The sequence below is a fragment of the Podarcis cretensis genome, assembly GCF_951804945.1.
Source record: "Podarcis cretensis genome assembly, chromosome: 11".
Classification (NCBI taxonomy): Eukaryota; Metazoa; Chordata; class Lepidosauria; order Squamata; family Lacertidae; genus Podarcis; species Podarcis cretensis.
The window spans coordinates 66,144,422-66,170,924 of NC_137180.1; the positions used below are offsets into that span (position 1 = coordinate 66,144,422).

General features: G+C 48.1%; 1 long non-coding RNA gene and 1 pseudogene across 2 annotated transcripts; one reads left to right on the forward strand and one right to left on the reverse strand.

The window, feature by feature from the left end:
• Nucleotides 1-8,749: 8,749 nt before the first annotated feature.
• Nucleotides 8,750-18,952, forward strand: LOC307226364 (tubulin polyglutamylase complex subunit 2-like; annotated as a pseudogene). Its single transcript, XR_013843880.1, has 6 exons — nt 8,750-10,157; nt 10,258-10,327; nt 11,210-11,341; nt 11,542-11,653; nt 12,631-12,788; nt 14,906-18,952. The product of XR_013843880.1 is annotated as a tubulin polyglutamylase complex subunit 2-like (transcript).
• On the reverse strand, nt 17,157-22,745 carry LOC307226397. Its single transcript, XR_013843365.1, has 2 exons — nt 22,028-22,745; nt 17,157-19,427 (listed from the first exon to the last, which is right to left on the reverse strand). It is a non-coding gene; the product is annotated as an uncharacterized lncRNA (long non-coding RNA).
• Nucleotides 22,746-26,503: the final 3,758 nt, after the last annotated feature.

Below are 26,503 nucleotides of genomic sequence, written 5' to 3' on the forward strand. Positions count from 1 at the left end.
ATTTTTATTGATTTTCTAATAGAAAATATCCAATTAAATATCCAACTTCAATTAAAAAATAAAAAAGATCAAATTATAATCCAAATTGTATTTATTAATTTCTTGGGGCTCCCCACAGTCTGGATCTCTGGAGCATATCTCCGTATCTTAGTCCTGCTTTTCCTTGTCGTTTCCATATTTTCCACATCTCAATATTAACGCTTGATCATTTTTTGTCCCTGGGTCCCGAATTCTCATTCATGTCAAACACCATATACTTTCATCGTCCGAATACAACTTTGTTAATATAAATTTTTTCCAACTGCCTTTTTCTCAGCTCAGCTTCATCTGATTCCGTTCCAATTCCAGGATGTTGTCCAAGTCTGTTATCTTTGATGGCGCAGCAACTCCTTAATTGTCCAACCTTCCTTTTGAACTTTGTTAAACTAGTACCTTCCAAATTAAGTTATTAGGCAAAACTGTTTGCAATATTAAACTGTGTTCCACAGTATCAGTCATTTGGCGATCAATCGGCCTTTGGAAACCGCACTCTCCCCTCTCTGGGCCCTAGAGAGGGGGGCTGCTAGACATCCCTTAGCCTTCTCTTCCACTCATAATGAATATAAAAAGCTTCTGCAAACAGCTGCACTGTATATTGTTCCAAGTTGTTATCTTGATTCATCACAGTCAGCACACAGCTCCTCTTGTCTCAAAGAAAGGAAGAGGTATAAAATTTCATGCTGCGTCACTAGTAGAAACTAGTGGAAACCACCTTGTCTCTTCCTGCATCTCCGTCAGATCTCTCAAATCCGAAATGAAGCTGAGCGGTTAAATGCCTAATTATAAATAAAAGTCCATCTGTACTCTTTTCTTTTTTTTAGTTTAAATTCTTCATGAGGCTTGGCATAAAAGACCAATTATAATTGTTGAGTAGAGAGAGGGGGAAAAACATACCAAACGTAATCCAAACACCATGATGAGAATCTCTTTGAAGTCCGAACTTAACCCCCAGGAACTGTCCACTTCTGCAGGTTTTTCCTCACGCTCTTTCGATCCAGCCGTGTCAGTTTATTGTCCAAATCTATTAATATTCCCAAACAGATGCTGCCGGCTATGAGAATGACATCGAAGGAGTGCCAGTCGTTCTGTGCTCGTTAACCCAGTGTCCTGCCAGCTGCACCTTAGTGCACGCTGGCAATCTCGGACAATTCGCGGGTCTTTGAGGCTGCCAGGGCTAATTACCCCCATATCAGCCCTGAGTTATCAGAACGGCTGGGGTCCGATCTTGTGGGAGTCCGCCATTTCCCACCGCCGGAAACAGGATGCCAGGAGCAGCCAGCAGGATCAATGGCTTGTAGGATCAGCGGCTTGTAGCACCCTACAGATGAGCAGCCATAGCGTCGCTGTGCATTTCTTTAAAAAGTTCACAAAGGAGTAGGAGTTTTGGGTGAGCAGGGAGGCAGCCAAGCCGGCTGACACCCCAAGCTCAGGGTTGTGGTAAAGCAATTGTAAACTCTGGGAAAATCTCTCCACATAAGGAGCGAGCATTCAATTATAGCACATTGAACTCAGCATAAGAAAACACAAAGTGATACATGGGGGGGACGACAAACAAATAAATACCAATTTCACATCTATGCGCCTGCGGTCTGGACAGGCAGTGACTGACGAGGAATGAGACCTTGGGGTCATTCATAGTAGAGAGCTCAATGAAGATGTTGGCTGTGTGTTGGGGGGGCCACGAAAAGAGCAAATGCCACACTAGGGATCATTAGGGGAGGAATTGAAAATAAGGCTGCCAATATCATAATGCCGTTACAAATCTCTAGTGCGACTGCATTGGGAGCGCCATGTACAATTCTGGTCTCCCCACCTCAAAAGGGATATGGCTGAGTTGGAGAAGGTTCAGCCAAAATGATCCTGGGGATGGAAAAACTCTAAAGAAAGGTTGCAGCATTTGGGACTTTTTAGTTTGTTTTTTAAAAATGTATTTTTATTAAAGATTTTCTTGATTTACAAAGGTATGTGCAATCTCTCTCCCTCTCTCGTATTCCCCCCCCCATGTAACTTTTTTTACAAATCGGTTTCATTTGTTGAGACATTAGGAAGAAAAGGGGGAAAGGGGGGGGAAGGTGATGTTAGTGTTTTCAGAACTCATAGGGTTAAAGAGTTCTGTGTGATGTCCCTCAATTCCTGTCACGTGATTCAGAAAGAGGGAGGAGTCGTTCCTCACTGTTGTGTGTCTGCTGCCTGAGAGAGACGGAGGCAGGAGGCAGCCATGAATGCTAGCAGTCCAGGAGAATCTGAGAAATGCTGAGCTGTAAATATTTTGCTGCAATAAAGAACTGATAAATTTGGACTCACAAGTGCTTGGTGTGTTTGGATCTAAGCAAACAGCAACAGTTTTTTCCGCTGTGTTTTTTACTCTGCAAGGCGAAACCGGAGAGAAGAAGGTCGGCGCAGCTTGGCTAAGAAGTGTGCCGGACCGCAATAAACTGGGGCTAATTGGGACCATAAAGCAATTAGCCAGGAGCCAATTAAGATTTTATAACAGGTTATGGAGACTAATTACCGCTTGTAAAAACTGTTGCTGAAAGTCTGCCGGTGTGCTTTGAAGTCAGCTTGATCAGCTGGGAAGACGCTACCGAAGCGGAGGTCTGCGTTCTGTGTTTTGCCTGATGCTGAGAGGCAGAGAGCTGGGAAAGCAGCTGAAAAATCGGGTGCCGGAGAGCTGACTGGTTTTACGTGAGTAACAGCTGGGGCCCCGGGGAAGAGGAGAGAATGGCAGACAGCCAGGTCCTTGAGGACGTTCCGCTTGAAAAGCTCACTTTAAGAAGTTGGGCAACCTGGTCCAGAAGAGTAAGGGGTTGGTTTCTGGTTACTGGGCTTTGGGATGTAAGCCAGAAAGAGCCACTTCCCCTGAATCCAGGTCCTGAAGGGACAGACATTGCAGGCTTTGAGGCTGCGTTGCCTGAAGATAGCCAGCAGAGAATGCAAAGAGAGCTTGCTATGCTAAAAGCATGCGTACACGCATCGCTCTTGCCCAGTTTGGAGGGCGTAAAGTCAGCAAGGGCTGCCTGGGAGGTGCTGAGAAGTTTGTGTGAAACTTCAGCAGGAGGCCAGGGCCCTGGAGAAGTCATGAAGAGCCTGGAGATGGCTGAAGCCCCAGTCCCTGAGGTGCAAGTCGGGGGGGCTGAGAATTCCAAAGGCAAGTTTCAAAAGTTTTCCACTGTGAGTGCTGAAGTGAAACGCAGTTTTAACGAGGGCAGGGCTGGCACAGAGTACTCTTCCGGAAGAAGGGGGGCCAGGCCAGCTGAAAGGAGCCCTGGGCAGTGTTTTTCCACTGGCGATCGTCGTCAGCCAAAGTCTGGAAAGCTGCGGAGAGCTAGACGCTTCAAGGTCGGCCACCTGGACAAAGTGAAGATAAGGCCTAAAGAGTTGCGTGGGAACGCAGAGGCCAGTCCGGTCTCCAAGGCAACGGAGGAGGCTACTTCTACGGAAGCTGCCAAGGTCCTGAGCAAGGGGGAGTTGGTTGCCGAGACAACCAGAGAGAACAGCTGCAGAAGCCCAAAGAGAGGGGGCAGCGAGACGTTTGTTGCTATGGCGTTGTTTGAGAACAGCTCTGAGAGAGACAATGACTTATGCTTTGTCATCAACTCAGGAGCTAACCGAAATCTGATTCCAGAGACCCCTGCAGTCGAGATGTGGAATTGCACAGCAATTCCGGCTGGAAAAACTGTTCAGTTCGCTAGTGGGGCAAAAAAAAATGTAACTAACGTTGCAAATGTCTTTTTTTCTGTTTTGCAGGAGCAGATGGAAGTTTGCATTGTGCCAGGAATGCAACACTGTATTTTATCTGTGCCTTATTTGTTGAAAAAGGGGTTTAAGGTTTGCTTTGAACACGATTTTTGTACAATCTCCAAAGGAGGGAAGCAACTGGTTAGAGTTGCAAAGGGACAGAATGATCTCTTCATTCTTAAAACGTCTCTGGAGGGTGAGGGGAAGGTTGAGAAAGCACAAGCCCTGCGTGCTACAGTTCCCACTCATGTTTCATGTGCTTGTGCGTGGCATAAGAAGACAGCTCATAGTTCTCTTGAAGAACTACCTGAGGTTAGCAAAGGCTGTAGAATTGAGGAATGTGCAAGAGTCCTAGATTGTCAGGCTTGCAGACAGGCGAAGGTAAAAGGGTGCAGTTACCCCAGGGTGGACAGGGTAACCACAAAACCTTTTGATCTTGTTCACATAGATCTGTTGGGTCCCATGAAGGAACCAAGTTTGGGAGGGGCCAGGTTTCTGCTGACGCTGCAGGATGATTTTTCGCAGAACACCTGGACACATGGTCTCAAATCCAAGGAAGATGCAGCACAGCTGATTAGAAGTTGGATTGAGGGGGTGGAACTAAGGTTCTCCACGAAAGTGCAGGCAGTTGCTTGTGACAGAGGTATACGGTTTACTGGGTCTGCTTTGCAGAAGTTCTTTCACGAGAAAGGGATAAGTCACACAGTTACTTCTCCTCAACAGAGGGAGGTGGCAGAGCTCAGAAGTGAGGCTCTGGTTAAGGCTGCACAGGTGATGCTGTCAGACTCTGGGTTACCTCCAAGGTTTTGGATGGAGTCAGTTAAATATGTGAGCTTCACCTGGAATCGGTCCTACAATTCAGTGGTGGGAGACACCCCGTTTTTCATGCTTCATGGGAGGAAACCTCAGGTTCACTTTCTCCGTGCGTTTGGATCAATGGCCTCGGTGCCGGTGCCTGAAGCTTTGCGAGGGCCAGGTGAACCCAAGTTCCAGAAAATGATCTTCTGTGGGTATGAGCCAGCGGCTCGTGCATGGAGGTTTGCATACCCGTCAGGTGATCAGAGTAAGCTGCTGATCAGTAAACACGCTGAGTTCTATAAGCAGGATGAAAGGTCAAAGACTCCTGCCAGGCATGATGTTCTTTCAGAATGTCTTTCTGATTCAGAGCAGGAAGGTTCTGATGAGGAGGAAGGAGAGGCTGAGTCTGCTGATGACGATCAGCTCACTGACCAAAGTCAGGAGCAGGATGGGGCATCTCCACAAGTTGTAAAAAGAGAGCCCAAGAGTGAGCCTAGTTCTCCTGTGAGGGTAATGCAAAGGATTCGAAGACGCTTTAAGTCAGAGGGGGAATCCCGGGATGCAGAGGACACACCTGCTGACCGCAGTGAGTCAGAGGAAGTGCCTGAGTTTGTGCCCAGGCGGTCCAGTCGCACAACGAAGGGTATTCCACCTGAGAGGTATCAGGCCACAGGTGCGTGGGTAAGTTTCGCACAGTGCGAATCTGAGAGTTGTGAGGATGTTCCACAGATGCCTGACAGGGATGCCAAGAGAGGGCGCAAGGCATTGGGGAGTGGATTGATCTCACAGAGGTCTGCAAAGGTACATCCACAAATCACCTCAGGAATGGAGGGAAGAGGGGGTGTTAGTGTTTTCAGAACTCATAGGGTTAAAGAGTTCTGTGTGATGTCCCTCAATTCCTGTCACGTGATTCAGAAAGAGGGAGGAGTCGTTCCTCACTGTTGTGTGTCTGCTGCCTGAGAGAGACGGAGGCAGGAGGCAGCCATGAATGCTAGCAGTCCAGGAGAATCTGAGAAATGCTGAGCTGTAAATATTTTGCTGCAATAAAGAACTGATAAATTTGGACTCACAAGTGCTTGGTGTGTTTGGATCTAAGCAAACAGCAACAGTTTTTTCTGCTGTGTTTTTTACTCTGCAAGGCGAAACCGGAGAGAAGAAGGTCGGCGCAGCTTGGCTAAGAAGTGTGCCGGACCGCAATAAACTGGGGCTAATTGGGACCATAAAGCAATTAGCCAGGAGCCAATTAAGATTTTATAACAGGTGAGTGGGGGTGGGGTGGGGTGGCAATGTTTCTATTTTACTTAATATATCTTTTTTCCCCTGGTTCTTCTATCACTTCCCCTTCATCTATTATTTTCCCTATTGTTTTGCCCTTTTGTATTTTCTTTATTAACCATGCTAGCATCTTTCCTTCTTGGGAGAAAAGCAATGACAAACCTAGACAGCATCTTAAAAAGCAGAGACATTGCCTTGCCACAAAGGTCCATATAGTTCAAGCCATGGTTTTCCCAGTAGTGATGTATGGAAGTGAGAGCTGGACCATGAAGAAGGCTGATCGCCAAAGAATGGATGCTTTTGAATTCTGGTGCTGGAGGAGACTCTGGAGGGTCCCATGGACTGCAAGAAGATCCAGCCTCTCCATTCTGAAGGAAATCAGCCCTGAGTGCTCACTGGAAGGACAGATCCTGAAGCTGGGGCTCCAAGACTTTGGCCACCTCATGAGAAGAGAAGACTCCCTGGAAAAGACCCTGATGGTGGGAAAGATGGAGGGCACAAGGAAAAGGGGACGACAGAGGACGAGATGGTGGGACAGTGTTCTCGAAGCTACTAGCATGAGTTTGACCAAATTGAGGGAGGCAGCGGAAGACAGGAGTGCCTGGCGTGCTCTGGTCCATGGGGTGCCGAAGAGTCGGACACGACTAAATGACTCAACAACAATAACAACAAAGGTGCTACTGGAAGGAATTTTTAAATTTTGTTTTGACTTTTAGAAGACATCTAAAGGCAGCCCTGTTTAGGGAAGTTTTTAATGTTTGAAGTTTTATTGTTTTTAGTTTTCTGTTGGGAGCCGCCTAGAGTGGCTGGGGAAACCCAGCCAGATGGGAAGGGTATAAACAATAAAAAGATGATGATGGTAATGTTTGTCCACGATATTCAAGTCACGGGTCCAGAAGGTGGGGATTTTTGTTTATTTTCTCCTGCTGCTTTTTCTGGGAAATTTACTGCTGAACGGGAACAAACGTCAACCCACAGAAAACCCATTTTGTTCTTCTCATGAATGTATTTCTAATATTGTGTTGGGCTCCATTGTTGTTTGCTTAGCTAGCCGCCTAGGAAATCTTCCTCATGGGCATCCATTTAATGTTTGGAATTTGCAGAGGCCACTGCAGGTCCTAGCCACACAAATCGGGATGTCTCAGGACCTTGAACTGGTGGACCTAGCCCTGACTCCGAAGAAGGGACGGCGCTTCTGGTGCTGCTCTGGCCCCAGAGTTTTGCTGGAACAACTGGACACAAGAAGGGGTCACTTTCCTCAGAGGACGAGATGGTGGGGCCGTGTTCTGGAGGCTACCAGCATGAGGGAGGCAGTGGAAGAGAGGAGGGCCGGGCGGGCTCTGGTCCAGGGGGCACAAAGAGGCCAGCAAGCACTATGGCAGGCAGAGGCAACCTCAGCCCTCCAGATGCTTTTGGCCTACAACTCCCATCATCCCTAGCTAACAGGCTCAGTGGCCAGGGATGATGGGGATTGTAGTCCCAAAACAGCTGGAGGGCCGAGGTTGCCTCTGCCTGCCCTACGTTGTCAATCCTGTAGGGGGAACGGAGAGCAGGCACTACGACTCCCAGAAGGCAATGGGAGAGCCGGCTCCTCCCCATTGGCCGTCTCCTCCGACTCGGTATCTGGGCGAAGCCCGGGCCCCGTCAGCCAATGGGAGCCGAGAGTCGGGCGGGGGGCGTGGCTGGCGGAGAGCCTTGCCTGGCTTGGCGGTTGCTTCAAGATGGCGGAGGAGGGGCGTCTCTTTCCCTCAGGCGGGGCTGGCGGGCCCGAGGCCGAGGGGGCTCCTGAGCATGGGCAGAGAGCCGCCTCCCTCGCCAGGCCCCTTCGGCCCCCCCTCTCTCTCTCTCTCGCCCCTCGCCCTCCTCGCCCGGCTCCCCTTCCAAGTCTCCATTCCGGGCGCAGCGCAGCGCAGCGGAGCCTCGAACTCGGGGCCTCCCGCTTCCCCCGCCAACCCGGAGCCACTCATTTCAGGCGTTGCTTGGGGTTCCCTTTGGGGGGAGTCTGGGCGACTTGGGGGTCTGCCGTCCCGGGGAAGAAGGGGCTGGCGGGGGGGGGGAGACGTACCTTGCCCGGCCCTTGAGGGCTCCGGTTTCCGAACTCTCGCTTCCCTCCAGAGCCTCCCCTTCCCCAAGTGACCCCAGAGCTGGGGACCCTGCAAAAGTCCCGGGGGAGTGTCTGGAGGCGCTTGGAGGATGAATGGCGGCCAGCAGATGGAGGTTGAATCCTGACAAGACAGAAGTACTATTTTTTTTGGGGGGGGTGTAGGCGAGGGTGGAGGACTTCCTGGTCCTGAATGGGGCAACTGTGTCCCTAAAGGACCAGGAGCACAACCTGGGAGTCATTCTGGACTCACAGCTGTCCATGGAGGCGCAGGTCAATTCTGGGTCCAGGGCAGCTGTTTACCAGCTCCATCTGGTACATAGGCTGAGACCCTATCTGCCCGCAGACTGTCTCGCCAGAGTGGTGCATGCTCTGGTTATCTCCCACTTGGACTACTGCCATGCGCTCTACGTGGGGCTACCTTTGAAGGTGACTCGGAAACTACAACTAATCCAGAATGCGGCAGCTAGACTGGGGACTGGGAGTGGCTGCCGGGACCACATGACACCAGTTCTGAGAGATCTGCATTGGCTCCCAGTACGTTTCCGAGCACAATTCAAAGTGTTGGTTCTGACCTTGAAAGCCCTAAACGGCCTCGGTCCAGGATACCTGAAGCAGCGTCTCCTCCCCCATCGTTCTGCCCGGACACTGAGGTCCAGCTCCGAGGGCCTTCTGGCGGGTCCCTCATTGCGAGAAGTGAGGTTACAGGGAACCAGACAGAGGGCCTTCTCGGTGGTGGCCCTGTGGAACGCCCTGCCATCATATGTGAAGGAAATAAGCAGCTGTCTTATCTTTAAAATACATCTGAAGGCAGCCCTGTTTGGGGAAGTTTTTAATATTTAATGCTGTATTGTTTTTAACACTCAATTGGGAGTCGCCCAGAGTGGCTGGGGAAACTCAGCCAGATGGGCAGGGTATAAATAATAAATTATTATTATAATAAACAGACCCAGAGCCTATGCGTCCCTCCCTCCTTAGCACCAGAAGGAGGTGTCCCACTCTGTGTAGAGCTCGAAATGGAGGCTCAGCCCTCCAGGGTTCCAGAGGGAACGTTAGCCAGTTCTTGGAAACCTGGGATCACAGTTCTCCAAAAGACCACCCTGCACTAGTTCCCTCGGTTGGTTAGAGCGTGGTGCTCATAATAGCACGGTTGCAGGTTTGATCCTCATAAAAAGGGACACCTTCATTTTCCTGCATTTCAGGGGGCTGGGCTAGATGACCCTTAGGATTCCTTCCAGCTCTGTAGTTCTAGGATTCTAACATCTTCAAGGCTCGGGGGGGGGGCATATCTTGCATCTCCAGCTTAAAAGAGCTGGATGAGCAGCTTCCAATAACTCCGTATGGTCATATTCTGGGTGCACGTAACTCTTCCTGCACCAGCTGCCCAAAGGTCGTGGCATCGTGTTCCTTCTGGCCCTACCCTGAGAGTAGATCAAACAGTGAATAATTTCATTACACGCACTGACTTCCTGACAAATTACATCCGGGCTTTTGAGTTTCATTTGCCTGCCTAGCCAACTCCCTATTGACCCTTCCTTACTCAGAGGTATCAGAGAAGGTGAGACAGAGTTTTGTTGGCCTGCTTTTATATTCTGACTGTTTTTACTGAAAAAAGAAAGAAACACTTTCATGGATAATTTTAACAGCTTAACCCACCTGACAGTGAGTCCAACTTGGGCTCTCTGCTCTCATGAATTGTTACTTTTTTGTCAGACCCAGGAAGGATTCCCATTTGTGTGAAAACATGTTCTCTGTATTGGCCTTTAGAAGTAGAAGTTAGTGCCATGTCAAGAAACATATGTCTCTTGAAGGTAGATGAGTTTTCTATGACTAATTTCCTTCATGTTTCATCTACAAGCAGTTCTTTTTTTCAGGCAGATGATTCCATAGAATTGTTGCCACTCACTCCTTGGGTGCTGGCTGGGTCCTTCAAATCCAGAGAAAAGCTGGGGCTATGCCAAAGCAGCCACCCCACATTGATATGTAGTGAATTACATACTATAGGATGTTCCAGCCCCAAATGACAGAAGGGAACTTGCTCTAATTGCCTTGTGAAGAGTCTAGGAACAAGGCAGCAAAAATTATGCTTGGCTCCTCTCTGGTCCTCTCCCTGGTCTTTGGTTCTGTGTTGTGATTGTTCCCTGTTCTAGCCACTGAAACATGGTTTGGAATAAGACTTGTGAACTTCATGATTGTCAAAGAAATGGTAGGGAGGAGCATAAGCTAATTGCACATGGAATTATAAAACTTTATTAAGTGGCTGCTGCTTGATTCTCTTTTTCTCCTGCCCTCGCCTCTCCTTGCAGAAGAATGCCTGCGTCTTGCCCGAGGATTTAAAGCATTTCTATCTGATGACTTGGAGTGTGAAGTTTGACGGTAAGAATAAGCCTTCCACACTTGGGACCAGTTTAGTCTCAAGGTTGCCTTCCCCACTCAGCCACTTTGATCTGCATAACCGACACCGTTACAAACACCCCATAATACTCATTCTGTATATGTAATAAATCACTATTTTAGTGCAGCAGTGCCCACACTTTAGAACTCCCTGCTTGTTGACAAACAGGCAGGTGCCTTCACTGTACTCTTTTCAGAGCCTGCTAAAAACATTATTGTTCAGGCAAGCCTATCCAGTAACAAAAAAGTATGACATGTATTTTAATTTTAGCTTACCGGTTTTAATGAATGGAGAGGATGTCATTGGTTTGTTGTGTTTTTGTTCCTGTTTTTACTGGGTATTTTGTGTTTGTACCTTGTGTTTTTGTGCTGTGAACCATGCTATGATCTTCAGATGATGGGCAGTATACAAATAAATAAATAACTTTTGAATGTTTTTAAATAGCTGTTTTTAACTTTTTAAAAATAATTTTACCGATATCCGCTCTGAGAGTTTTTCTCACAGTCAAACAGTATATAAATGCTATGAAACACACACGAAATAAATACATTATTCTCCGATCAACAATTGCATCCACACACCCATTTCCATTGCTTAAGTTCTGTTCTGTCTTTAATTTGGGAAGTGGGGCAATGAAACGGGAGCTGTTCAGCAGCAGAAAGATTCCTTTTTCAGCAGCAGTACTCCTCGTGCTGCCAATCCCATCTTTGCTGCTGTGACAGATAGGCGCTTGCTTTTTGCAAAAAGCAAGCAAGCAAGCTGAGATTCTTCCCCAGAGGGCACCATGTTCTGTGAGCCTTCTGTGCTCCTACAGAATTGTGGCATCTATGCCAGCAACCTAGTAATGGCTGCCTTTCTTCCAGACAAACCGATGCCCCTTGGCTCTGTGACCATCAACAGCATCTCCTAGCTAAACCGAGTCATAGCGTCGCCCGTCTACGCCTTGCCCAATCCCCCCATGCTGGCTGACTTGGAAGACACCGACAATGAAGGAGGTACTGCCCCACCTCACCCCTTTGTCCATGGGCGACCTTGGTCCTCCTCTCTGCCCCACCTGCTACCCCACCAAGTGTACCTTATACACAAGCCCCACTGATGCCTAGCTTCTCAAGCTCTACCTGGTTTGAGTTTTCCTTGCCCTGCACCCGACAAGAATGCCTGCCTGCCTCGCTCAGCCTTTTCTTTCTCCCCAAAGGTAATGGGGGTCAGCCGGAGAAACCTCACTTGGACTCATGGAGCCTGGTGTTTGAACTGGACCCGTGCAGAGGGAATGGGAAGGTCTGCCTTGTGTACAAGAACACAGCCAGGTATGTTGTGTGATACCAGCAGCCCAAGAGCTGTCTTCACTAATCGACCCCATCTGCAAACCCCAGTTAGCTTTTGTCTTTGTGGGAGATGTTTTGGACTACTGTTCCTAGCACCATACAGTTGTGCTGGCTGAGAGTTATGGGCTTTGTAGTCCAGAACATCTGGAGGGAACCAGGTTGACAAAGGCTGTCATCTATGATGGCCTGTGATGAAGTTTTCCTGAAGCAAGCTATGCTTTGTTGTTGTTAATATTATTATTAAAATTTGTATACCGCCCTTCATCCACAGATCTCAGGGCGGTTCACCACATAAAATTACTATACAGTGGTACCTCGGGTTACATACGCTTCAGGTTACATACGCTTCAGGTTACAGATGCCGCTAATCCAGAAATAATGCTTCAGGTTAAGAACTTTGCTTCAGGATGAGAACAGAAATCGTGCTCCGGTGGTGCGGTGGCAGCAGGAGGCCCCATTAGCTAAAGTGGTGCTTGAGGTTAAGAACAGTTTCAGGTTAAGAACGGATCTCCGGAAAGAATAAAGTACTTAACCTGAGGTACCACTGTATCTATATATATGCATAATAAAAATGAGAAGAAAAGCAAACATCCCCCTCACCCAGCACATTTAGAAAGATATCAGAGATCAATCAGCCAAAGGCTTGGTTGAAGAGGAACGTTTTCACCTGGCGCCTAAAGATAGGTAGCGAAAGCCTTCCTGGAGAGGGCCTTTCACAAACGGAGCCACTGCAGAAAAGGCCTGTTCTCGTGTGGCTACTCTCTGGACCTCTTGTGGAGGAGGCACCTGAAGAAGGGCCTCAGAGGATCAATTTCCCTTGGAAATGCCTTTATCCTTTGTAGAAAGCACCGAGGCCCAGTTCGTCATCCCTAGGCCTCAGAGTTCCTTATTAAACCCCCTTGAAAGGTGGGGTGGACCATTCTTCTCATCCTGTGGCCTAATAGTCTCCTCACTTCTAGGTGTCACCCCGGATTCTGAGATCTGGCTTCTGGACTGAGCTCTACTGGCATTTCCTCACCAAAACGTTCACCGGTACTACCTGCTCCTGATCACCCACCTGGGACTGCCGCATTGGCAGTATGCCTTCACCAGCTATGGCATCAGCCCCCAGGCAAAGGTGAGAGAACGACAAACGGCCCGTCCCTTTTTCTAGGGTCTGTCGCTCCTCCCCATTCTGCCTTCACAAAAGCCCTGCGAAGGAGGTCGGGCTGTGAGTGAGTGATTGGCCCAAGGTCACCCAGTGAGCTTCATGGCCAAATGGGAATTTGAACCCCAGCATCCCAGGCCCTAGACCGACATTCTAATCAAGTGTGTCTCAAACTTGGGTCCCCAGCTGTTGTCTGGACCCAATTTTGAGAAACACTGTAGGTGTGGAGGACTCTCTGGTCCTGAATGGGCTAACTGTGCCCCTGAAGGACCAGGTGCACAGCCTGGGAGCCATTTTGGACTCACAGCTGTCCATGGAGGTGCAGGTCAATTCTGTGTCCAGGGCAGCTGTCTACCAGCTCCTTCTGGTAAGCAGGATGAGACCCTTCCTTCCCGCAGACTGTCTCACCAGAGTGGTGCATGCTCTGGTTATCTTCCGCTTGGACTACTGCCATGCGCTCTACGTGGGGCTACCTTTGAAGGTGACCCGGAAACTACAACTAATCCAGAACACGGCAGCTAGACTGGGGACTGGGAGCGGCCGCCAAGACCATATAACACCGGTCTTGAAAGACCTACATTGGCTCCCAGTACGTTTCCGAGCACAATTCAAAGTGTTGGTGCTGACCTTGAAAGCCCTAAACGGCCTCGGTCCAGTATACCTGAAGGAGCGTTTCCACCCCCAGTGTTCTGCCCAGACACTGAGGTCCAGCGCTGAGGGCCTTCTGGCGGTTCCCTTGCTCTGAGAAGCCAAGTTACAGGGAACCAGGCGGAGGACCTTCTCGGTGGTGGTGCCCGCCCTGTGGAATGCCCTCCCATCAGATGTCAAAGAGAAAAACAACTACCACACTTTTAGAAGACATCAGAAGACAGCCCTGTTTAGGGAAGTTTTTAATGTTTAATAGGTTATTGTATTTTAATATTCCGTTGGAAGCCGCCCAGAGTGGCTGAGAAAACCCAGCCAGATGGACGGGGTATAAATAATAATAATAATAATAATAATAATAATAATAATAATTATAAAATATTATACCACTATACCACACCACCTCTACACTGACTGGCTGCTGCTCTCCAGGGCTTCAGGTGGCATGGTGGGGGTCTCTCCCAGCCCTCCTTGGAGATACCAGTGGGGATTTGCATGCAACATAAATACTCTTGCTTCTGAACTCATCCTTTTGACCCAGGGCTGAAGTTCTTCCATTCCCTTGCTCTGTTCTGCATCACTTCCACTTTCCCAGAGAGGCATTTGGACACTGACTCTGGGATTTGGGGGGCAGCAGCTGTTCCCAGCCCCACTTGGAGACCCCCAGGGATTGAACTCTGCATCCAACGCACACATTCTGACACTGAAGCACGATTCTTCCCTCAAATACACCATGCAACATGAGCTTAGGATATTGCCATGCTGTGGTGTGATATCTCTTCTGCAGCTCTGTGCCAAGAAAGCCTCGCAAAGGGTAGTAGTAATATTAATAATAATAATAATTTAGCAGGTCATCCAGGGATTGAATTAAGAGATCTGCTCTATCCCAAGCAGACCCCCTTCTGTCCCTGAGCCCATCTAGTGGGATTCCTGTCTGAGGCCTCCGGTCCACAGCCAGCAGATAATAAGCCAGGAGCCAGGCCTGGAGACACCCCCACCCTTCCATCGCTCACCTTCCTTCTCTGCTATGTGCAGCATTATTTTTATCGCCAATTTTGATAGTTATCAGATGGACGATTTGACAGACAGGGCTAGGAGCCTAAAGTCCTCTGCGTCAGGGCGACCTTTGCGTTCCAGAGCCATGCCTGTTTGGGATCCTCTGGGTTCCCTGGTTTACCTTTCTTTTACCTGTCCTGCATCTCCCAACAAGAGACTCCCTCCACTTCCTCTGTGCCATGCCCAACTTCGTGAACTTCTATCGTGCTGCCTCTTTCTTACCTTTTCTCCTGACCAAAAAGTCCTAACCTCAGCCACCTTCCTTCATAGGGGATTCGCTCCACCCCCTTGATAATTTTGGTTGCCCTTTTCTGATCTTTTTCCAACGCGCCTGCCCTGCAGGGAGTGCCTTTTGCTGCTCCTCACTTTCCCTTTTCCTTTTCCAGCAAAGGTTCAACATGTACAAGCCCATCCACTGTCAACACCGAGCAGCTCTCTGAGGAGGCCAATTCCTTCGTGAACAAGCTGGACCCAAACAAGGTCTTCTTGACATTGCACAGAAACCAGAAACCTTAAAGTCATGTGGGTCTCCCTTGCTGATTCCAGTATCCTTCTGGTCAAGACCAGACCTGGAGGCAGGGATAGTCTTCAAACAACGACTAAACCTGCCTCCTCTGTAATGACATGGTCTGGACTTAGCGTAACTCCTGCTGCCTGTGATCACTGAGATCAGATGTCCCAGGACACACAACACACCCACACACCGTGGAACATGCCCCAGCCATTTTCTTGGCTGGGGCCCACACCCAGGCAGCCCTGAGCCTCTCCCCTTAAGAACAGAACTATACAAAACTATACCTATCCACAACCCAACACCCGCCCACCCCCAACAGAGAAAGAAACACACAAACAAAAGAACATACCAAAAAAGCACAATTTAAAACGCCACAGATAAAATATAATTTAAAAACTATTAAAAAGAAGAGCTCTCTCTGCCAAGTAGCAGCCGCAGTCCTTGTGAAGCCTGTCAGCCCCCCAGCCAGGTGGAGAGAGGCAGGGCAGGGCCCTCAGGCTCCTGGCAGGCAGTCCTGGGTGGCAGCGGTAGCAGCAGCAGCAGCAGCAGTCCTTCCTAGGGCCTGTCAGCTCCCCCCCCCCCCCAAGCCAGGTGGAAGAGTGGACAAGATTCCATAGGCTTTCGTTGTCAACAATTCTATTGTTTGTCTCTGAAGGCACTTTGGAATTCTACCACACAAACCTAAAAAGAGGGTTGGGGGAGAAAAACAGTTCTTTTAAATAACTATATTTTGAATGTTGTAGATAAAAAGTGGTATATAAGCACTTGTAATTAATTCATAAATTGAGGGTGAAAGAAATTCATTTCACAAAGACATAGCAGGGACCAAGGCTGATCCGCAACCTAAAGGTATTAGCATTTAATGCAGCTCACAGCAGGGAAATGTCAGGTATCCGAGGGTTAGACTCTTAACCTGAGCAATTGTATTTTACATGTCTGGGGTTTTGTTTTGTTAAATATCAGCTGAAAAATCTCACACAGCTTTTGGATTCAGCAAAACCCAGTGGAGGCCGCAGGGAAACTGGGAGGCCACACCTGCACACACCTGGCCGGTTGTCCCAGGCCAGGTGAGCAAGAGGTCTCCTTTCTACTGACATCATTTCACCCCTGATGTTGCCATAAATAATGTGACCTCGTTTCTCAAGGGGCTTGGGGGCCACTAGCAACGCTAGTGTATTTTAATTAATTGGTATCTGTTTTTATGCATATTGTGTTGTTTTTATGATGTTAGCCGCTCTGAGCCTGGCCCCAGCTGGGGAGGGCGATATACAAATAAAAATTTGTTATTATTATTAAGAGGGAACACAAATGCCAACTTAAAACTAAATATATCACACTGACTTTGGGGGGAAAAGAAAACACACTCACTCTCTCGGAAGGTCGCTGTGTACCAGCGTTTCTAAGGGCCCCCAAGCCCCTGGAGACATGAGGTCACAGCACTATGACAACATGGTGAAATGATGTCAGTGGAAAGGATTTAACTGAGTCTCGATGTAACTGTTTGAATGGCTTGTCCAAAGATACTAATATCATTATAAAACCAGCTGACAAGGGTGGGGCCATTGTAATTCTGAATAGACAAGATTATCTAGATGAGGCCAAGGCTAACTTTCAGACTCTCTGTTTTCCCTGAAAACCGCAAAAGACCCTACAGGCTCAAGAGCCACACTTCTCCAAACAGCACTCCAACATGCAGACACAATGGACTTCCTAAACAAACACATTTCCATTCCTCATTCCACCTTATCCCCACATCCCGGTTTTCTATTGTCTGCTTAAAATACATAAGATTATTGGCGCTCCCCCCCCGGGCAGACCCAGAGTTTCGGACTCAGGGTCTATCTTGGAGCCCGTTGCTAAATACTTAGACTCGTTCTTACCAAAATATGCTAAAGACACCCTAGCAGATATTCAAGATACAGCACATTTCATCCAACAGGTTGAACAACTACAAATACCTGAAGCCACTATTTTTGCTTCTTTGGGGGTGGCTTCACTGTATACTAATATTCCTCTGGAAGAAAGACGCCATCTTATTCAACAATTGTGGGAATCCAGGCAGGATCCGCATCCGCCCTCTAGAGTTTTTTCTAGATTTATTAGATACAGGTTTTTGGGGGAAATACTTTTTTTTTATCACTTTTATTTTCAATCTCAAGGTGTAGTCATGGGCTCTCCTATAGCCCCTTTTGTGGCGAACATCTTTATGATTTCATTTGGAAAAACGCGTATATTGAATAACAATCCATATTCTGAGTCTCTGCTGCATTATTGCAGGTATATAGATGATCTGTTGGTTTTTTTGATCAGCAATGAACATGACTTTTTACAGTTTGTCCCCTGAATTAACTCCATAAAACCCTCCCTCTCCTTTTCAGGACAACATGGCACCAACCTTTGTACATTTTTAGATGTGGAAGTGGTGAAACATGACGGGTACTTAGGTGTTAAACCCTTTCATAAACCCACTGACTGTAACTCCTTACTTCACTACTCTTCATCCTAAGCATCTTAAGGACAATTTACCATATGGGCAATTGTTGAGGATCAAGAGGAATTCCTCACTGAATAGTGATTTTTGCACTGTGGCTGAAACACTTTCTAATTCCCTGTCAGCTAGGGGGCACCCGGAGCGTGTCATTTCTCAGGCAAGAAGCAGGTCTCTGGCTGAGGAACACCCTTCACTATTTCTCCCCATTCATCGTACTCAGTCCAGGAACGCATTACAGGCTGCTGAGAATTTTCTACTCATTCCAATAGGATTATCAGGATCCTCAGGAAACACTGACATTCACTGTGGAACATTCAAGGCTGTGCTGATTTTCCTCTCATTGGCCTTAAAAAAAAACTTTCTCTGTCAAAGATTTCTTAGTTCATACTGATCTGATATCGGTTCCCACACCCACCAGTTCCTCAGTCATTATAGATGAGGCAGATATTTGTCTTGCACTCTCACATTACAGGCAAAAGAAATTTATGGTGTCAACTCGGGCTTTAGATTCACCCTTCACAATCTGAACACTTGCCAAACCAGAGATGGAGTGTCTCTAATACGATGTCCCTCTAACTTGTTTCATATTGGTTCCACTGTATGCTCTGTCAGCGCCCGTGTTGGGGAGCATCGCTCCCGTATTAGAAACAAAGTGATGGAGGCTCCCATGGTGGATCACTTTGTGAAGCACAATCCTGCTGACACAGACTTGCTTTATAGTTTTATGGGTCAGCCAGAAGAAACCTGGGATGAGGAAGGACTTTGTCAAACTGTTACATCAGCAAGAAGCCAGGTTGATTTTCCTTTTTTAAATCCTAACACCCCAAAGGTTTAAACACTGAACTAGACCTAAATTGTTTTGTGTAATTCCAGGTTTGGGTTTGCAGTTGTAAGTGTTGCTGTTATCTGTATTGCTGGTGTTGTGTATATTAGGTGCTGTATTTTTAAATCTGGGAGAACAATTGGCTGGACCTTGTTCCTCTGGACCTCTGCATGCATCTGTGGCCTCACAAGCACCGGCAGGAGTTGGGAAATTATTTGGCCAGCAGGGGCCTGGTTAACACTGGGTTGGTAACTAGACTGCTGGGCCTCTGGCTCATCCCACTGCTGCCCCTCCTACTCCGTTGGATCAATTTTGTTTTTTTTTTTCCAACCACTGAGAAGACTACCGGCTCTGCCTTATTATTTTGGGCCACTATTCGCATCTCTGGCCTCACCAGCACTGGCAGGATATTGCCAGCAGGGGCCTCCTCTTCATCCCAGTCCACTGGATAAATTTTGTTCTTTTTTCCAAACTCTGGGAAGACTACCGGCTCTACCTTATTATTTCGGGCCACTGCTCGCATCTCTGGCCTCACCAATGCTGGCAGCATACTGCCTGCAGGGGCCTCATCCTCGTATGATGGGTAGATTTTGTTTTTGTTTTTTTAGAAAAAAAGCCATCCTGCAAGAAAGGACATAAGAGCAACTCAGCAAAAAGAACTCACCAAATAAGCTACATTTTAATATGTTATGTCCCTAGTGTTGGTTTTGACATTATCAGAAGTAGTTTCTAGTAAATGACTCTGCAATTGTTATCATACAGCCTCGCGTCTTGCCTGCTGCTGTACCAACCCTGGCAATATTACCGGCTCTACTTTGTCATTTCGGGCCACTGTTCACATCTCTGGCCCCACCAGCACTGGCAGGATATTGCCAGCAGGGGCCTCCTCTTCATCCTGCTCCATTGGATAAATTTTGTTCTTTTTTCCAAACTCTGGGAAGACTACCAGCTTTACCTTCTTATTTCGGGCCACTGTGCAGATCTCTGGCCTCACCAATGCTGGCAGCATACTGCCTGCAGGGGCCTCATCCTCGTATGATGGGTAGATTTTGTTTTTTTTCCTTCAGAAAAGAAGCCATCCTGCAAGAAAAGACATCAGAAGAGCAACTCAGCAAAAAGAACTCGCCAAATAAGCTACATTTTAATATGTTATGTCCCTAGTGTTGGTTTTGACCTTATCAAAAGTAGTTTCTCGTAAATGACTCTGTCTTGAGTCTTGCTTGCTGCTGTACCAACCCTGACAGTACTACCGGCTCTACTTTGTTATTTTGGGCCACTGTTTGCATCTCTGGCCTCACCAGCACTGGCAGGATTTGGCCAGCAGGGGGCTGGGCAACACTAGGCTGCTGGTCATCCCGCTGCCCCTTCTCCTTCTCTGGATGAATTTTTCTTTTTAAGAAAGAAAGCCATCCTGCAAGAAAGGAAATGGCCCACATAAGCAACTCAGCAAAAAGAACTCACCAAATAAGCTTCATTTTAATATGTTATGTTCCTGGTGTTGGTTTTGACTTTATCAGAAGTAGTTTCTAGTAAACGACTCTGCAGTTGTTATTATACAGCCTATTAGGTTTGTGTGTTGTTTCAATTGGATCTAATGATCAGCCGTTACAGCAGTTTAAACCCAAATCTTCCTTCATTCCACCTAATTCCAACCCATCTATCACGCTGTTCCACCAATTGGTGCTCCGTGATCTAGACAAACTTGAAAAGAGCCCCCCCCCCTTTGGTCTTTATCTCCATTAGAAGTAATTTCAATTAATATTTATAAAGATAATTATGAAAAAATCTGGAATGGAATAAAAAGGAATCCAGAAATATGGAGTAGGATGAATTTATCATTATTAGGAAGAATTGTGGCAATCAAGATGAACATTATTTATGGCAGCTTCAGGGGTGAAATGATGTCAGTAGAAAGGAGACCTCTTGCTCACCTGGCCTGGGACAATGGGCCAGGTGTGTGCAGGTGTGGCTTCCCAGTTTCCCTGCGGCCTCCATTGGGTTTTGCTGAATCCAAAAGCTGTGCAAAATTTTTCAGCCAAGCAGGTCAAGGCAATATTATATTTATTAAAGTAAATTTATCAAATTTCTATGACACCCTTCATCTGAGGATCATATGCTTGTTTGGGAAATCTACAATTTAAAAGCAATTAAACACTGATAGAATTAAAACTGTGGTGGTGGTGTTGTTTAGTCATTTATTCATGTCTGACGCTTCATGACCCCATGGACCAGAGCATGCCAGGCACTCCTGTCTTCCACTGCATACAAATTAAAATATTTTACCATACAAATAATTGCAATAAAAACAGCACAGCACAGGCCCTTTCATTAAAAGCATTTTTTTAAATATTCATGCATACTTTGCTTACCATTGAATTGTTGAGTCAGAAGGGACCTTGAGGGTCACCCAGTCCAGCCCCCTGCAATGCAAACCCATGACCCTGAGATTACGAGTCACGTGTTCTATAAACTGAGCTGGAGCCTTGTTCAAAATTTTAGGCCTTTATAGTGCAATCCTATACACATCGACTCAGAAGTTCTTTAAAGTTCAGTGAGTTTATACCCAGGTAAATGGGTAGAGATCCCTGCAGCCTTACAGCAAAGGCTCCTCAGATTGTTGGAATTCTTTTTTTTTTTATTGCAGAATATTTTGTACTTCTTTGTTTTTTCCACCTGAGGGATTTAGGCAAAAAAGGCCTTGTAATCTTTGGATGGGCAACAGTTCTGTTGACCCTGTGTGAGTGGTAGAATCTAGACACATATAAAAAAATGCTGTGAAAATGCTTTTTAAAAGCAGCTTTTTAAAGAATATATTGAATTTGCCATAAGCTCACCGTTGCCATCTAGTGTCACATTTGCATAACACACTTTCCGGCACAGACTGCCATAGCATACAGGGGACCGTGCAGTTAATTAAGGATAATATGAGAGTAATTATTCTTGTGACCCCCCCCCGGGGGGGAGAGGGTGAACTTTGACTGGCAGATTGTCCGTTAACTGTCTCTCTGACCAAATGTGGGGGCCCTGAGTGCTTGGCACTGCATGAATTGGAAACTCCAATGTGGCCACCGTGAGTGGGAGCACTTACGTTTTTTAAGATAAAAAATTTGGACTGGAATCCTCTGGGCCGATCTTTTTGGCCACGGGGAACTGCTGCTTTGTGTCTAGCCGGCTGGTGGTTGGCTGCTGGTGCTGGACCAGGGAAGGGAACCAGCTGCCCCTGAGTCTCTGTCCAGGCCGCTGCAGGCGATGGGGATGGCTTCACCAGTATTGGGAAGACCTTCCAGCTTATTCTCCCTGGCCTCCACAGTTGCTGGAAATACTTTTGATGAACTTTTCTTTGTGTGTGGGTTTTGTGTGTGTTTTTTTTAATTAGGAATTTCAACATTACAATTTATTAAAAATACATCATCCTCCCTTCTCTTCCCCCCCATTTTCCCCCTCCTGCCATAAAGAAATACCCACCCTCCCCTCAGCTCCTCTCTCTGGTTTTTCAGTACATGTTATTCTCTGCATATTATAAAGTTGTAATGATCCTTAGTTTATCTATCTGTCTATTACCAATAAAAAGTTTGTGAATGTTTATTCCAAACCTGCCACGGAGTCCGGTTCATTTTGTTTATTTGGAGCCCCTTTGGACGTTAGGCCCCCAGAAGGGCAACTCAGCCAAAAGAACTCACCCTGAACTCTAGCCCAAGTCTTTTAATGTAACCAGGTCTGCGAGTGACTCGAGCATCACATCATAGTCGGACGTAGAGGAACGATATCCCACTCGAGGTCCTTTACCCCAGAAACAGGGATTTGAAAATGAGAAAGGGGATTTTGGAGGGCGCAGACATCCCTGGCAAAGGAAGAGAGATTAATAGTCCACAACTCATCCTGCACCTCAACATTGGAGGAAGAGCAGGTCTTCCAGCTGGGACTGGGCTTTGTGCCCAAGCTGCGCTATAATGCCTTTCGCACCAGAGCAGATTTACACAAGCTGGTGCACAATATCAAGCTGCTGTTTAGTCGCGTCCGACTCTCTGGGACCCCCTGGAGCAGAGCAGGCCAGGCCCGCCGGTCTTCCGCTGCCTCAAGGGCCGGGCAAGGTACGTCTCCGCCCCCCCCCCGCCAGCCCCTTCTTCCCCGGGACGGCAGACCCCCAAGTCGCCCGGACTTCCCCCAAAGGGAACCCCAAGCAACGCCTGAAATCAGTGGCTCCGGGTTGGCGGGGGAAGCGGGAGGCCCCGAGTTCAAGGCTGCGCCCGGAATGGAGACTTGGAAGGGGAGCCGGGCGAGGAGGGCGAGGGGCGAGAGAGAGGGGGGGGCCAAGGGGCCTGGCGACGGAGGCGGCTCTCTGCCCATGCTCAGGAGCCCCCTCGGCCTCGGGCCCGCCAGCCCCGCCTGAGGGAAAGAGACGCCCCTCCTCCCGCCATCTTGAAGCAACCGCCAAGCCAGGCAAGGCTCTCCGCCAGCCACGCCCCCGCCCGACTCTCGGCTCCCATTGGCTGACGGGGCCCGGGCTTCGCCCAGATCGGAGGAGACGGCCAATGGGGAGAGCTCGGAACGGGCGGGGGGGGAGGAGAAAGGGAGGAGGAGGAGGAGCCCGCTCTCCCATTGCCTTCTGGGAGTTGTAGTGCCTGATCTCCAGTACCACTTGTTGTTGTTTAGTCGTTTAGTCGTGTCCGACTCTTCGTGACCCCATGGACCAGAGCACGCCAGGCACTCCTGTCCTCCACAGCCCCCCGCAGCTTGGTCAGACTCATGCTGGTAACCTCAAAAACACTATCCAACCATCTCGTCCTCTGTCGCCCCCTTCTCCTTGCGCCCTCCATCTTTCCCAACATCAGGGTCTTCTCCAGGGAGTCTTCTCTTCTCATGAGGTGGCCAAAGTATTGGAGCCTCAGCTTCAGGATCTGTCCTTCCAGTGAGCACTCAGGGCTGGTTTCCTTCAGAATGGAGAGGTTTGATCTTCTTGCAGTCCATGGGACTCTCAAGAGTCTCCTCCAGCACCATAACTCAAAAGCATCAATTCTTCGGCGATCAGCCTTCTTTATGGTCCAGCTCTCACTTCCATACATCACTACTGGGAAAACCAGAGCTTGAACTATACGGACCTTTGTTGGCAAGGGGATGTCTCTGCTTTTTGAGATGCTGTCTAGGTTTGTCATTGCTTTTCTCCCAAGAAGCAGGCGTCTTTTGATTTCCTGACTGCATAGTGGAGGAGCCGGCCAATGGGGAGGACTCAGAAGAGGTGGGGAGAAAGGGAGGAGGAGGAGGAGGAGCCAGCTCTCCCATTGCCTTCTGGGAGTCGTAGTGCCTGCTGTCCATTCCCCCTACAGAACAACCACCGAAAAGAAATGTATGAAAGGGAGAACTGTGTTTCCCAAAAGCCACCGCAGTGCAGATTCTGAGCTACGGGTTGCGAGAAGAGGCAAAAGACATTCACCTGGTCCTCTCCCTCTGGAGAAGCTCACCCTGGGGGTGACTGGCAACCTGAGTATAGTGGAGGTGGAGGTGGTATCCCTGGTTGGCATGGAAACGGCCAAGGGATGGAGTCACAAAGAGCCTTTCTTCCCTCTCTTGTTCATTGCATGGTGCTTCCCCCTCACAACAGCCCTGCCATGTAGGCCAGGCTGAGAGGCAGGGACTGCCAGCCCACCCCCCTGATCTCTTCCTTTTTTTATTCGCACAACAGCCCTGTGAGGTAGGCCAGGGTGAGAGGCAGAAACTGTCACCCACCTCCCTGATCTTTTCCTGTTTTCAGCCTCACAACAGCCCTGTGAGGGAGGCCAGGGTGACTGACTGCCTCGCCTAAGGTCTCACCCAGTGAACTTCGTGGCCAAGTGTGTTTTCTGATTGTTTGTTTTTACCCTGCCCTATTCTATGACGGGGACTCAGAGAAATAAGAGGGGCTGCAGACAACAACTCTTATCTCTCATTCTACACATTTTTACTAATTTAGTTGGGGTCAGATACCATCTATACATCATTTTCATTAAATTTTCTTTCACTGCCATGCATGCAGTAAACTTCATCCCCACATTCCATAACCTTGTCAATGCATCATATTGAATATTATGTCCAATATCTATTGCCCATTTAGACATAACTTCCTTAATTTCTTCATCTTTTGTATGCCATTCTAAAAGTAAATCATAAATTTTAAATAAGATTTTGGTTTTATTTTCTAGCTTTGATTTAGAAATTTCAAAGCCATTCTTAATTTTATCTTTTTTGAAAATGTCATCAATCTGGTGATAGTGAAGCCAACCTGTTAATCTGTCCCCTATTTTATCATGTTTTCATTTTTAACATCTGTCAGTTTTCTGTTAATAACTCTTTATATGTTGCCCAATTACCTTTCATATTTAATCTTTTCACAGAAATAGCTTCTGCTGGGGAGACCCACCAAGGAGTTTTACATTCTAATATATCTTTATACCTCATCCAAAGTGGTTTTCTTATAGCATGGTTCTTGAAACCTCTGTGTACTTTAACTTTGTCATACTATAAGTATGCATGCCAACCATATCTATTTCCATAACCTTCTAAATCCAATTCTGTGTTTTCTAGTTTCATCCAGTCCCTTAGCCACGTCAAACAAGAGGCTTCATAGTATAACTTTAGATCTGGCAGCGAGAATCCGCCTCTTTCTTATCTGTTAGAAGTTTATACTTAATTCTAGGTTTCTTCCCCTGCCAGATAAATCTTGTTGTTTAGTTGTGTCCGCCTCTTTGTGACCCCCTGGACCAGAGCACGCTAGGCACTCCTGTCTTCCACTGCCTCCCGCAATTTGGTCAAACTCATGCTGGTACTTTCGAGAACACTGTCCAACCAGTACAGGCACTGGAAGCCATAATTTCTTAAAGGTAAAGGTAAAGGTATCCCTGACTGTTAGGTCCAGTCGCAGACGACTCTGGGGTTGTGCGCTCATCTTGCTCTATAAGCCGAGGAGCCGGCATTTGTCCGCAGATAGTTTTTCCAGGTCATGTGGCCAGCATGACTAAGCCGCTTCTGGCAAACCAGAGCAGTGCACGGAAACGCTGTTTACCATCCTGCCTGAGTGGTACCTATTTATCTCCTTGCACTTTGACATGCTTTCGAATGCTAGGTTGGCAGGAGCAGGGACCGAGCAGCGGGAGCTCAGTCCGTTGCGGGGATTCGAACCACCGACCTTCTGATCGGCAAGCCCCAGGCTCTGTGGTTTATGCCCGAATGGATAGAATTGCATTTCTTGAAGGGGAAGCTCTTGCTGCAAGGGAAGAAGACCCTGTTGCAACTCTCCAACCAACGAGACCGCCCTCCTGCAAGCTCTGGCGGCGCAGCAGCTGCAAGAACATAAGGAGAGTCTGCTGGGTCCGGCCAGTCGCCCATCTAGTCCAGCCTCCTGTTCCCACAGTGGCCAACCAGTAGGAGTCGAGCCCAAGAGCAGCTTTCCAGCAACTGGGATCCAGAAGCTGGAGGCAGAGGAGAGCCATGCTGGCCAGGAGCCCTTGGGAGCCGTGGCAGAGCTCTCCTGCCTGGGCTGCTGCCCTGAGGAAGGGAGAGGCAGAGCGCAGGACCGGAGTCAAAAGGAAGCTGGTGGGCAAACTCTGCAAAATAGCTTCCATTCCTTGAGGTCGAGGGAGGAGACTCTGCTTCAGAAACGCCAGCCTTGAAACATGTTGTTATAAATATAGGACAATATGCCCGACTCCTCCTCGGTGGTAGGAACAGGGAAGTGGCCAAAAATATCTGGGCTGAGAAGGAAGCAGATTGAAGAAGGAAGGAAATATTGCAACAGACGCAGCCCCAGATGCTCTGCAGGGAGATGGGGGCGCAAGTGGCTGGCTGGCTGCTTGGCAGCATCTTTGGCACTCAGCCCTGCGGGAGTCACACCAGGACCACCCAGGAGTTTCAGAAAAGGAAAGTTCTTTACCCCAGGTGGCAGGGATGTCTGCGAGGGGATTAGCTGTGGTGCTGCGGGTGGTGCTGTGCTCTAAACCACTGAGCCTCTTGCCAATCAGAAGGCCGGCGGTTTGAATCCCCGCAATGGAGTAAGCTCCTGTTGCTCTGTCCCAGCTCCTGCCAACCTAGCAGTTCGAAAGCACGTCAAAGTGCAAGTAGATAAATAGGTACCGCTCTGGTGGGAAGTTAAACGGCATTTCCGTGCACTGCTCTGGTTTCCGTCA